The sequence below is a fragment of the Sus scrofa genome, chromosome 11, assembly GCF_054392235.1.
Source record: "Sus scrofa isolate SSC_HxYL_T2T_F1_AM1 chromosome 11, Sscrofa_HxYL_maternal_Yorkshire_Landrace_v2.0, whole genome shotgun sequence".
In the NCBI taxonomy this organism is placed as follows: domain Eukaryota; kingdom Metazoa; phylum Chordata; class Mammalia; order Artiodactyla; family Suidae; genus Sus; species Sus scrofa.
Window position 1 is genome coordinate 24,369,881 of NC_139393.1, and position 13,594 is coordinate 24,383,474.

A 13,594-nucleotide genomic window follows, 5' to 3' on the forward strand; every position below is an offset into this window, starting at 1 on the left:
GACAGCCTAGGATGGTGCAGGATGAGCACGACAGGATGGCTGCCTTCCTTGAAATCCACACCTGCAGATTAGATCTGACTTGTTTTAGATAAGTCTCCACGTTAACAGAGAAGGGATGCCGCAATCAGGGAAATAAGGAAATTTTCAAGAGCTCCGAATACCTGTCAGCCACCTAAACTCTTCTTCTATCCTCCAAAATGGCTTTTAAAGGTGTTCATTGATGGTAACATAGGAAAATAGACTCTGAGCTCTCGCAAATGATTCCATCTAAAGACCAGCACGTGGGCCTCAGCTGACGTGAACAGGCTTCCTTTGCAAGAAAGAGTTCCCACTGCCCACAATCCCTTCTGGTGCCGTCTGCCATCCTTGGCTTGGTTTCAGAGATTTTATGTTGTTGAGGCTTTTTGGGTTTGTTTAATATGTTCCCCTCCCCCCCAACCCCCAATAAAAATGATTAGTAGAGAAAGGTCCTGAGCGCTGCAAGGAGAAACACTGTGGGATGTTATGTATTAAAAAACTGGCTTGGGATCCAGGTATCAGCTTCTTACAACTCAGCCTGGAGCTGGTTCCAATTCTCTTGGCTATATTCAGAGACTGGCCTCTGGAGAGAAAAATGTCCATGTGTAGCAGTTTTGTGAAATACTTAAATAGTACCAAAAAAAAAAAAACCAGATACAGAAAGATGCTGCAGTTTTTCAACAGGCAGATCATAACTTCGAGATGCATTCCAAATGTTTCCCCCTTTGCTATCTGACCTTGGAAACTTAACTTCTCTCTGCCTCAGTTTATCCACGGCAACACTCAAAGGGCAGTAACATCCATCTGCCTCCTTCCTGCCTGATATGTTATAAATCAGGATGTTGGAACACTCTGCAATCTTAAAGTATATAAATCAAGCACAGCAAAATACAGAAACCATCAATATCATCACCTGAGGTCAAAACCAAGATTTAAATTCCAGGCTCCGGTGATGAAAGGCGAGTGGGTGGAAATGCTGTCAGGTGGCCCATCGCTCTTGTCTCCGTGGTGAACATGTTCGCCTTCAGATCCGGGAGTCTTCCCTGAAAGACGACCTCGCGGTGCAGTAGCACTGTTATCATAGCAGATTGACAAAAATGGAGACAGATGGCTGCTCAGCAGCAGGTTTTTCGAATGAATTTACTGTTTTTGAAATGGGCTGCATGGATGGTGGCAGGGACTGAGTCTGCCGCTTGCAGAGAGAGATCAAGGCCGGCAAGGACGACAACCTGGGCCTCCTCTCTTCCATGCAACCCCCCACCCCCACCCCCGGCGCCAATCCCAGGCAGGAGGTTTGGGCCAGCTGCCAAGTCCCCGAAAGGAAAACTGGATCTGGACTCGTGGCGACACTCACTGTGGAGCAAGACAACAGATTCAGCCCCATGTTACTCCTCGCGTTGGCAGAGAAAAGCCCAGCGGGAGTGCCAGTTGCGTGAGGATGGGGAAAAGATGGGGGCTTTCCTCCTGGTTCCTGTCTTGAGTTCATTTCCTGGGAAACAGCATGGGGAGGGGGCAGGCTGAAGACAGCGCATCTCCCAAAAGGAGCACATCCACTGAATCAGGACAGCATCATACTCAAAGAGACCTCTGACGGCTGGCAGGCACCAAGCATCCTTTCTTCCAATTCCGAATAATCTTGAGTCAGTCCTCCCAGGCTGCAAGCAGGTGGATGATGTCCTTCTTTCATAATGTCAAAGGATTTCTGCCCATTCTCGATGGCCTCATTCAGTTGTCTGAACCATTTTCTTTTTTTTTTTTTTGTCTTTTTGCCATTTCTTGGGCTGCTCCCACAGCATATGGAGGTTCCCAGGCTAGGAGTCTAATCGGAGCTGTAGCTGCCGGCCTACACCACAGCCACAGCAATGCGGGATCCGAGCCGCGTCTGCGACCTACACCACAGCTCACAGCAAAGCCGGATCCTTAACCCACTAAGCAAGGTCAGGGATTGAGCCTGCAACCTCATGGTCCCTAGTCGGATTCGCTAACCACTGAGCCACTACACGAACTCCTGAACCATTTTCTTGAAGGAGACTCAAACTTTAGGCAAACACTCCAGTGTGGTACTCTCCTCAGGCACCCAGGGGCACCTGTAGCACCTTTTGTCAGCCATCTGAGTCAATGATATAAAAAGAACTCACAGCCACATGTGAAAGGGACTGTGAATCAAGCAAAGCTAGGTCGGTCTCTAGAATCTGCAAGTCCCCAGGGGCCGAGAGCCTCGAGGGTGCTCCCTCTACTGGCTGACTTGCTCCACTGTCCTTTTACTGACTCCATGTTTCAGTACCATATTGGATTTGCATATGTTCCATAAAAGCATTCCTGGGACGGAGTTCCTGTCCTGGTGCAGGGGAAACATTTCTGACTAGGAACCATGAGGTTGCGGGTTCGACCCCTGGCCTCGCTCAGTGGGTTAAGGATCCAGTGTTGCTGTGAGCTGTGGTGTAGGTCACAGACGAGGCTCGGATCTGGTGTTGCTGTGGCTGTGGTGTAGGCCGGCAGCTGTAGCTCTGATTTGACTCCTAGCCTGGGAACCTCCATATGCCTCAGGTGTGGCCCTAAAAAGGAAAAAAAAAAAAAAAAAAGAAGAAAAGAAAGAGGGAGTTCCCGTCGTGGCGCAGCGGTTAACAAATCGGACTAGGAACCATGAGGTTGCGGGTTCAGTCCCTGCCCTTGCTCGGTGGGTTAAGGATCTGGCGTTGCTGGGAGCTGTGGTGTAGGTTGCAGACGAGGCTCGGATCCCGTGTTGCTGTGGCTGTGGCGTAGGCTGGCGGCTACAGCTCCGAATGGACCCCTAGCCTGGGAACCTCCATATGCCACGGGAGCAGCCCAAGAAATGGCAAAAAGACAAAAAAAAAAAAAAAAAAAAAGTATTCCTGGAACAAGCTGCAGCAAATGGACCAGTGCTGAATGAAATATGACTGTGACCTTAAAAACATTCTGGCTTGACACCCAAGGGACACCAGCAGTCCTCACCAGATATGAACTCTGACCACTTCTGGGAACCTTGACCTCCTGCCCTCCCTCCCCCAGTCCTTGTCTGAGGGGGTCACCACATACAGGGCGCGTAGCCTCGTACAAGGGCTCTGCAGAGTGCCGCGGCCGGACACGTCCCACCAACCCAATTAGGCCCCTCTTGAAAAGCTGGAGGATGGGACCGATCGAGAGAAGCCATCAGAAAAGAGGGACTTCAGAAGCTGCGGACACTAATACCAATACCCAGCAGGAGCTGCGAGGCTGGAGGACGGCAGGACGGCAGCGATGGGAAGACAAAAGGCAGACGGAAATTGCTGTCACAAGGGTGGACGAGGCAATCCAGGTACAGTCTCTCCTGCTCTCCTAACCGGAGGGACCCAGCATGAGGCTGGCCTTGCTCTATGAAAAAGGACCCTGGCTTTCCCCCACGCACTTCATGTTTTTGAACTTGGCTTAACCTAACATGCTCCCACTGCCTGCCTTTCACAAAAGCCTGCACAGGTATCATCTCATTATACACCAGGACGGCTGAATGTGAGGGTCAGTGCACCTGCCTCAATGTAGATTTATAATGGCTACTTTTAGCACCAGGGTGAGTCTCTCAGGCAGCCTGCCGTTAAAGGAGGCTTTATTTATGCCCTTCGCTGGGATGTTCAACAGTCGTGATGAATGCCCATTTTGTGCCAACCAAGCAACACGCCAGTCACTGCGGCTATGAAGGAAAATGAGAGATGACCTTAATCTCAAGAGCATTCCAGAACTTGAACTTTCAAAGCCACGGTTCTCTAACCATCTGGCAGCCTGCAAAGCTATCCCATCCTCAATTATCTCCGGTCAGAGATTATGGAACAAACACCACTGTTAAATAAGCACCACCATGGCCAGTGGATCCACGAGCACTTAGGAGGGTTTAGGTATACAGACAACTGAGAAGAGAAAATTAGAGTTTAACATCTAAGGCAAGTAATTGAGAGGCTCGCTCTTCTACTCCAAAGAGCCCCACAAAAATAAAGGATCAGCAGAAAGAGGAAAAAGGATGAAAGCACAGGAATTCTGCAGAAACACTTTTTTTTAATAGTATGTTTCTGATACAAATGCAATTCTAACCTGCCCAGGTTTGGTCAGCAGGTGGGAGAAGGAGGGCACAGGAGGTTCCTATTGAGATGCAGAGGAAGCCTGGGTCCGGAGAAAAATGCAAAATGACTGCTTCCCCTGGGAAGATTCCAGGGAAGGAAAAGAGCCGCCGTTAGCCCCCAAATTGCTTTTGTGGAAATTAGAAAAAGATGCCTCCTCTGGGCAGGAAAAAACCCCCATGCCAGTGCTTATGCCTCAGGAAGCAGAGTGTAGGCTGGATTTCCGCCCTCATTTCTCTTTTTGGCAAGGCATCCTTGTGCAGTTAACCACCAATGAACCCTCACATGGCACAGGGAAGGGGGAAGAGAAGAGAGAAATGAAGAAAGAAGAATAAAAAGAATCACACAGAAAGAAATGGAGAGAGACAGAGAATGAGACTGAGAGGGAAGGTCGAAGAAAGAAAGGAAGAGAAGGAAAAACAGGAGGGAGGGGAGGGGAAAAGACAGAAGGGAAACTCACAAAAAGGAAGGAAGGAAGGCGGCCAGATGCTCTGAATTTGTGCCTCTGCGAGGCCAGCCAATCCATACTTGGTAGCGATGCGGAGGCCAGGTGGGCACCTGACACATCCAATTCATTTGAGACCACCCCCCCCCCCAATCTTGAGGACCAACCTGTGATTCACGGTGGCTGAGGATCTGGCCACAGATCTGCAGGACTGGCTTCCTAGCCTAAGTGGCCTGCCGTCTGCTGGGCGGAGCTCATGATAAATTTAAATGTCTCCCAACTTTTCTGAGAGCACCAAGGCACTGGGATTAATTCTGACCAGAAAGACCCATTTCAGGCAAGGTAATGAAATCTCAGGACTTTGTTAGTCAATTAGCAAGTCAAGCCTTGACCAGAAGAAAACAATTAACTAACCAGCCAGCCAGCCACCTACCCACCTACCCACCATCAACCAACCAAGCGGAGCCCTTGCCTAGAAGGCACGCATTATTGAGGTGTACAGTTTTTCTAGAGGCTTAATAAAAAAGGCAGAAGTCTGGAGTTCCCCTTGTGGCACAACAGAAACGAATCCGACTAGGAACCATGAGGTTGTGGGTTCGATCCCTGGCCTCATTCAGTGGGTTAAGGATCTGGCGTTGCTGTGAGCTGTAGTGTAGGTCGCAGACTCGGCTCAGGATCCTGTGTTGCTGTGGCGTAGGCAGGAGCTGTAGCTCCAATTAGACCCCAAGCCTGGGAACCTCCATATGCCACAGGTGTGGCCCAAAAAAGCAAAAAAAAAAAAAAAGCCAGATGTCCTGGAGGCATTTTCCATGACCACAGCTTCAGCTAAAAACAAAAACAGTTGATCTGCTCCACCTCCCTCCACCACCACCACCGCAAAAAAAAATTCCTTCCCACCTAGCCCCATCTGCCACATAGCCTGATTTTAGAAATTGCCTTCGCAGCCTATAGAGACCCTCTTTAGAGCACGTGACATTTCCTAGACCAGCACCTTGGTTACCAATGTGGAATCTTCCCAGCATCTGGAACCTAGAAATATCTTGTTAAGATTCTCCAAAAATAGCTGAAAATAGCCCTGGTCCTTTTCAGCTTAGCTCCTTTTAACCAGGGAAACACCTTACAGCCCACTGAAAGCTCAGAACTGGTGGATGCTGGCAGGAGGAGAGATGCTCCAGGATGGAGAAGGATTACTAAAAATAAAACTCACCTGCAGCGTGCTCTCCTCCCAGGGCTCCGATGCTTGGGTCCGTATTTAATACTCAGGTGGGGGCCGAAGCAACATGTGTTGACGGGATGATTGAAAGAACCAGAACACACGTTTATTCGGCCCCCACCTCAGTGTTAAATATGAACCCAAGCTTTGAAGACAGAAGAGCCGAGCTCCGCCCTTAAGAAACTTAACATTCTCTTCAAAGAACACCACTATGAATTAATTAATCAGCATCACTAAAAACATCCACAAGTGTAACTGAGCCCAAGTGCAGGGCTCTAGGCAGGCTGTGTAACTGGGGCAACTGATCAGATGTGTGCTAGGCAGGCTGTGTAACTGGGGCATCTGGTCGTGTGTGCAGGGTGTGACACTTAAACTGAGGTCTGAGCACTAACTGGGAGCTAACCAGACAGAGAGACAGAGCAGGCCCGGAAGAGAGACCAGCCATACAGCAAGCCTTGAGAGGAGGCTGGCTCCCACCCCGGATCATGACAAAGTGACAGGTCAGAGTGGTAACAGCGGGTCCTGGGGGGCTAAGTTAAGGGTCACCCCTGTTTACTGTCTTTTCCACTGAGTTGTGGCTTTTCTCGTTGCCTCAATTATGTAATCTAGAAATACTTGATCTCTAGGGTGTGAGCTGGCTGCAAGGGTCTCTTCTAAATCTATGCCAGAGACATCAATCGGAAGCTAAAGAAACAGACTAATAGACAAAGAGAAGAGGCTTGTGGTTGCTAGGGGGTCGGAGGATGGAGTGGGAGTTCGGGGTTAGCAGATGCAAACTAGGATCTATTGAATGGCTAAACAAGGTCCTACTGTCTAGCACAGGGAACTATATTCAATATCCTGTGATAAAACATAGTAGAAAAAATATGAAAAAGAATATACATAGAACCAGATCACTTTGCTGTACACCAGAAACTAACACAACACTGTAAGTCAACTATACTTCAGTAAAAAAAAATAAATTAAATTCAACATTTAAAGTGCAAACCTCAGGATTGCACAAGGCTCCAGTAGCCCCTTTGCTACCTTTCCAGCTCCAAAAGGAGCTTCTGCCCACCCAAGAGACCCTTGTGCCTCTCCTGACAACCGATGATGTAGATTTCAGTAACTTTCCATAGCCTGAGCCTCCTGACAGCTCTGAGGCTGCCGTGCTCTTCTGTGGGAACAGGGCACAAGCTCTTAATGTTAACACGGCGAGTTCTAAGAAGGTTAAATAGTACAAGTGACTTTACTACATTCTCTGTAGGTCTGTATTCCTGCCATCTAATCATTCTAATTCCTTTTCCATTCATTAGAAAAATGGCATGTGAAGAGAAGAACATCCCAGAATTCTTATGCTTGAGTAACAGCCCTAAAAAAAAAAAAAAAAAAAAAAAAAAAAAAGTATAAAAGATTTCAATTCTCCTCACTTCCCTTTCTGAAGTCAGATTCAACTAATGGAACATAATAGAGGGACTCAAGGTATTGCTCTCACATTTACAATAGGCAATTTTGCAGCTAGACTAAGAAATAAGTAGAAATTTTCTGTATCTGGGATGGCTGGAATTTGAGGTATAATGTAGTCCAGAGATAGAAGATGAGTTCTGCCCTGACTTTCTCTCGGCCGCTCTTTTTTCTTTTTTTTTTTTTTTTTCCTTGCTTTTTAAGGCCACACCTGCAGCATATGGACGTTTTCAGGCTAGGGGGTCAAATCAGAGCGGCAGCTGCCAGCCTGCACCACAACTCAGGATCCAAGCTGCATCTGCAACTTACACCACAGCTCACAGCAATGCCAGATCCTTAAACTACTGATCGAGGCCAGGGTGAGTTATTACTACTGGCCGGGCATGAGGATGGATACTAGACAGGTTCGTAACCCAAAGCTCAAAGGGAGCTCCCTGCGCTAGATTTCAACTCTGTTTAATCAGCAGAGATGGTCAGGAGAAGAGTCCTGATTGGTGATGCCGAGGCTCAGCAGGGAGGTGTGTGTGTGAGTCAGCCAACGACAGGGCGTCATGGAAAGTGTACCCCACCAGCCCTGGCAGCGTGCTTAAGAGAATTCATGGGCTTTTGAACTTGAGAGCCTACAGCTGAATTCTGGCTAAGCTACTTAGCAGGTTATGATCTTTAAATTGAAAGGCCAGAGGAGGTCACACATCAGCCCTCCAAGACCACATCAGATTGAGTTACTAACATCTGCTTGAAGAGGGGGACACTTTCCCAGTCCTCGCTACTTTACACACACAAACATGTCACCTGAACAGAAGTATTAACTCACACTGGCCTCATCTGTGGCCCCTATCCGCTGCAACAGGTTCGCCTCAGAAATTCTTTCTCCAGTCTTTCTGTAGTTGTCTACAAGGTTGGTCTCATGGCTCTATAAACAAGTCTATTCCTGCTAATGACACTGGTCTCCCAGGCTTAAAGGTACTGCCCCCCTCCCTGGAAGCATCCCACTTCCCTCCAGAATTGCCCAGGGCTGAACAGTCCTCACGAGTCCCACTACGAGTTGCATAGGTACCGTGGGTACCAGTGCTGCTCCGTCAGCTATCATTTCTTTTTTCTTTTTTTTTTTTTTTTTAGGGCTACATCCACAGCATATGGAGATTCCCAGGCTAGGGGTCTAATTGGAGCTGGAGCTGCCGGCCTACACACCCCACAGCCACATCAGATCTCAGCCGTGTCTGCAACCTACACCACAGCTCACGGCAACACCAGATCCTTAACCCACGGATCGAGGCCAGGGATCAAACCCGCAACCTCATGGTTCCTAGTCGGAAACGTCTCCACTGTGCCATGGTGGGAACTCTCCCAGATGAGCCCTTTAAAAGCAGTGTCTCCTCCAGCTCACGGCAGAGGGAGAAGAGGGAGAGATGAGAGGCACACGGATTTCCTGTATCACTGCCACCGTGAAGAAGATGGAAGGGCAATGCAGACAGAAAGGCAGGTGTCCTCTGGGAGTTGAAATTGACCCCTGGCTGATAGCTAGAAAGAAACCCACAAGGAACTGAATCCTGTCAACAACCTGAATGACTCCAGAAGCAGGTTCTTCCCAAGAGCCTCCAGGGAAGAGCCTGGCCTGACCAATACCAAGTAGAGAACCCTGCCAAGCCTGCCTGCACTTGCGATCTACAGAACTGTGAGATCATGAACAGGTGTTGTTTCGAGCTGCTAGGTGTTGGGACTGTGTTAACGCGGCAAGAGAAAACTAACAGACGAAGAAAGGGGAGGAAGAAAAGTCACTCCTTTGTTCAACAGCCTCATAGCATTCAGCAGAGAAGTCCAGGTCTTCTCACACAAAAATCAGATGTGGTCTCTGAATGTAGGGCACCATTTTATAAGGATGAGAAAAAGTGTGGGAGTTCCTGTTGTGGCTGAGCAGGTGAAGAACCCGACTAGTATCCATGAGGATGCAGGTTCGACCCCTGGCCTCACTCAGGGGGTTAAGGATCCAGCACTGCCGCAGGCTGCGGCTTGAATCCTTGTGTGGCTGTGGCTGTGGTGCAGGCCAGCAGCTACAGCTCTGATTTGACCCCCTAGCCTAGGAACTTCCACATGCTGCAGGCGTGGCCCTAAAAAGACAAAAAAAAAAAAAAAAAAAATAGTGCAAATCAACAGCCAATGGGTATAGACCCAGTCTCCTGACTCCGCCTACTGAGCACAAGTATAAAACCCAGGAAGGCACCAGAGGCTTCAAGGAAACAAGAAGAAAGCCAGCTGGTTTGGGACCTCAGGACCTGAGAAACAAGACAGTGGCAGGGCATGGCAGGGCTGTGTGTCCCTCCACCCAAAAGAGGAAGGCCGCCTGGACATGGACTCCCCAACCGGCAATCCAGCCACACAAGGCCACCCAGGTTCTTCTTCCCTGGATAAGACAGGAGACCCTCTTACAACCAAGTAAGGGGGTCAGAGCCCCACTCTCCTTCCCCGCTGGCCTCACTCTCTTTCCACCAGGAGATGCCAAGGCCTCAGGCCAAGCGGCCATCAGGAGAGGGGCAGCTTCAGCAGACGACAAGTCCTAAAGCCTCTTTGTCCCCAAGGTCCAAAGATTCTAAAGAGTCCTAAAGATTCTTCTTCCTCAAGCTAATGGAAAAGGCCCAGAAAACTAAAAAAAAAGCGCAAACAAACTTTAGCTCAGAGATGATTCAGATATTTTTGTAGCTAAAGATTAATAGGATAGGAGTTCCCGTCGTGGCACAGTGGTTAACGAATCCGACTAGGAACCATGAGGTTGTAGGTTCGATCCCTGGCCTTGCTCAGTGGGTGAAGGATCCGGTGTTGCCGTGAGCTGTGGTGTAGGTTGCAGTCGTGGCTCGGATCCCGCGTTGCTGTGGCTCTGGCATAGGCCGGTAGCTACAGCTCCGATTCGACCCCTAGCCTGGGAACCTCCATATGCCGCAGGAGCAGTCCAAGAAATAGCAAAAAGACCAAAAAAAAAAAAAAAAAAAAAAATAGGATAAACTGGCATATGTGGCAAGATTGAGCTGTGGGGCTAATAAAACAGTCTCTGTAAAAGACATTACCTAAAAACAGATGTCCAGGTGGGGTTGCGAGCTGTGAAATCTTTCACCTTAGCTTTATATTTTAAACACAGGCAGATTGAGGTTAAAATGAAATACACAATTTTACTGGTATAGAGAAAGCAAGAAAGAGACATTGGTCTGTATAAGGCTATGGACTAAAATTTGATTTTCAGCTAAGGTGCTTTGGGGGAATACACATTAAAAAAAAGCTTTCAAATAGAATTGAAATATGTTCTTGGTGTTCCCTTCGTGGCTCAGCGGAAGTGAATCTGACTAGTATCCATGAAGATGCAGGTTCAATCCCTGGCCTCACTCAGTGGGTTAAGGATCCGGAGCTGCCATGAGCTGTGGTGTAGGTTGCAGACACCACTCAGATCTGGCATTGCTGTGGCTGTGGTGTAGGCTGGCAGCTCCAGCTCCAATTTGACCCCTAGCCTGGAAACCTCCATATGCCGCAGGTGTGCCACCCCCCCAAAAAAAAAACTGAAATATATTCTTGAGCAACAGTCCATGGTAGGAGACCCCCTAGTTGTATCAAGATGTCCTTACTCATGCAGGCCAAAGTTTAGGTATAAAAATAGACCATTTCACTGAATTGGGGAAGAATTCAGGGTTCTGAGAATATCAGGAAAATTTTCAGCCAAGATAAGTAATAAAAACCTTTGGAAAGTTCCTAAACCATCCATATCTGAAGCAATATACAAAATAAGTTCACCAGTTTTCTAAAACTCTGGGAAGAAAGACGAGTGATGGGGTGGAGGAAAAATATCTGTTAATCAGCATTTTTTTTTTTTTTTTTTTTTTGTCTTTTTGCTATTTCTTGGGCCGCTCCCTCGGCATATGGAGGTTCCCAGGCTAGGGGTCCAATCGGAGCTATAGCCACCGGCCGACGCCAGAGCCACAGCAATGCGGGATCCGAGTCACATCTGTGACCTACACCACAGCTCACAGCAACGCCGGATCGTCAACCCACTGAGCAAGGGCAGGGACCGAACCCGCAACCTCATGGTTCCTAGTCGGATTCGTTAACCACTGCGCCACGACGGGAACTCCCTGTTAATCAACATTTGAAAGAAAACCGAAGTCAGATGTCCTGCAATGAATGTGTTCCCCCCAAATTCATAGGTTGAAATCCTTAACCCCCCAATGTGACAGTATTAGGACCTGAGGCCTTTGGGAGGTGATTAGGTCAGGAGGGTAGAGACCTTGTAAATGAGATTGGAACCCTTATAAAAGAGACTCTGGACAAGGCCCTTGTCCCTTCCACCCTGTTAGGTTATAGCAAGACGACAGCTGTCTGTCAACCATGAACTGAGTCCTTGACAGACCCTAAATCTGCTGGCATTTTGATCTTGGACTTAGCAGCCCCCAGAACTGTGAGAAATACATATTTGATGTTTAATATGCCCAGGCTGTGATATTTTTTTTGTTTTAGCAGCTCAAAGGCAGTAAGACATCAGATATGAGAAATCAGTGAAAGCATAATTCAAGAAGGTGAACTAAAACGTCCCATATGGGAAAGGTGTGTTATCAGTCAAGTAAGCAAACTGCCCCTCTTCCGCCTTCCTTTGAAGATAAGAACCCTCCACAGATGACCTACTATATAAAGTAGAGGGGGAGGGAATTGGTTTTTATATGAAAGCTAATTAGAAATTTCCAGAATTCCCCTAACACTACTTAGATGCTTTTAAAACAAAATTTTTTAGTTAATAGAATCCAGTTAGATACCTTCCGGTCCTAATGAGAAAGACTTTTTAAAAAACCCATTCCACTGTAGATAAAATATGAGTTCAATCAACAAAACTGAAGACCACCAAAGCTGCCAAGGGCTGCTGAAACTGTTGTCAACTACTGAAAAGACAACTAGAGCCATGGAGCAGACTGGTTCCCGGAACAGTATGAAGATACTCGATGTCACCCGGCCAGCAACTTCCTGTATGGTTTCCTCCCAGTCTCTTGGCTTAATTTATTAGTGTGATATACGGGAATCAAATATTTTAAAATGTTAAGAGTTACTGTTGCGGTTCAGTGGGTTAAGAACCAGACATAGTATCCATGAGGATGCAAGTTCTATCCCTGACCTCACTCAGTGGGTTAAGGATCTGGCATTGCCACAAGCTGTGGCATGGGTTACAGATGAAGCTCGGATCCAGCATTGCTGTGGCTGTGGCTTAGGCCTGCAGCTGTAGCTCCGGTTTGACCCCTAACCTGGGAACTTATATATGCCACAGGTGTGGCCATAAAAATTACTAATATTAATTTAAAAAAAAAATAAAATGTTAAGAAGCTCTAGCTTGTTAAAGACTTTGTGTTACCAGTCATAAGAAAAGGAAATTTTGCCACTTGAAAAAACATGGATGGACCTGGAAGGTATTATGCTTAGTGAAATAAGAGAGAAAGACAAATACTGTATGCTATCACTTACATGGGGAATCTAAAAAATAAAACAAATGAATGAATATAACAAAACAGAAACAAACTCACAGATTCAGAGAACGAACTAGTGGTTACCAGTGGGGAGAGGGAGGGACGGGCAAGCTAAGGGTTGGGATTAAGAGGTAGAAACCACTGTGTATAAAATAAAATACAAGGATCTACCATAGAGCCCAGGGAATAGAGCCAATATTTTATCATTTTACATGGAGGATAATCTATGGAAGTACTCAATTCCTATGTTGTATACCTGAAACGAATATAATACTGTCAATCAAATATACTTTAGTTTTAAAGGACTCAGTTAAAGCAACAGTTCACACAATCCACTGGATTAAAGGTGAGTGACAGGCTTACTTTTTTTATGACTCTTCTTGATTATAAAATAGTACATACTCAATACAAGAATCTTTTGAAAAATACGAAAACATAAAGAAGAAAATTTTAAAAAAACCAATCCTTGGGTTGTAACGATCAACATGATGCCTAGAGTTAACACTGCTATGTGGTATATTTAAAGCTGTTAAGAGTAGATCTTCGGGAGTTCCCGTCGTGGCGCAGTGATTAACAAATCCAACTAGGAACCATGAGGTTGCAGGTTCCATCCCTGGTCTCACTCAGTGGGTTAAGGATCCGCTGTTGCTGTGAGCTGTGGGGTAGGTTGCAGACGCAGCTCGGATCTGGCGTTGCTGTGGCTCTGGTGTAGCCTGGTGGCTACAGCTCCGATTAGACCCCTAGCCTGGGAATCTCCACATGCCGCGGTGCAGCCCTAAAAAAAAAAACAGAAAGACACACACACACACACACAAAAGTAGATCTTAAGAGTTATCATCACAAGGAAAAGAACACATGTTTCTTTTTCTTGTATCTCTGTGTG

The 13,594-nt window shown here is 47.1% G+C and overlaps 1 long non-coding RNA gene across 2 annotated transcripts in view; it reads right to left on the reverse strand.

Annotated features, from left to right (window-relative positions):
- The window catches only part of LOC146398591 (uncharacterized), a 35,819-nt gene that overhangs the window by 19,359 nt on the left and 2,866 nt on the right, over positions 1 to 13,594 (reverse strand). Inside the window, exon 1 of one of the 2 annotated variants that reach the window (XR_014819551.1) lies at positions 932 to 1,441. The exons of the other annotated variant lie outside the window; for it this stretch is intronic. This is a non-coding gene — a long non-coding RNA (uncharacterized LOC146398591). Of the gene's footprint in view, positions 1 to 931; positions 1,442 to 13,594 lie in introns of those variants that run through there. 2 annotated transcript variants of the gene reach the window in all.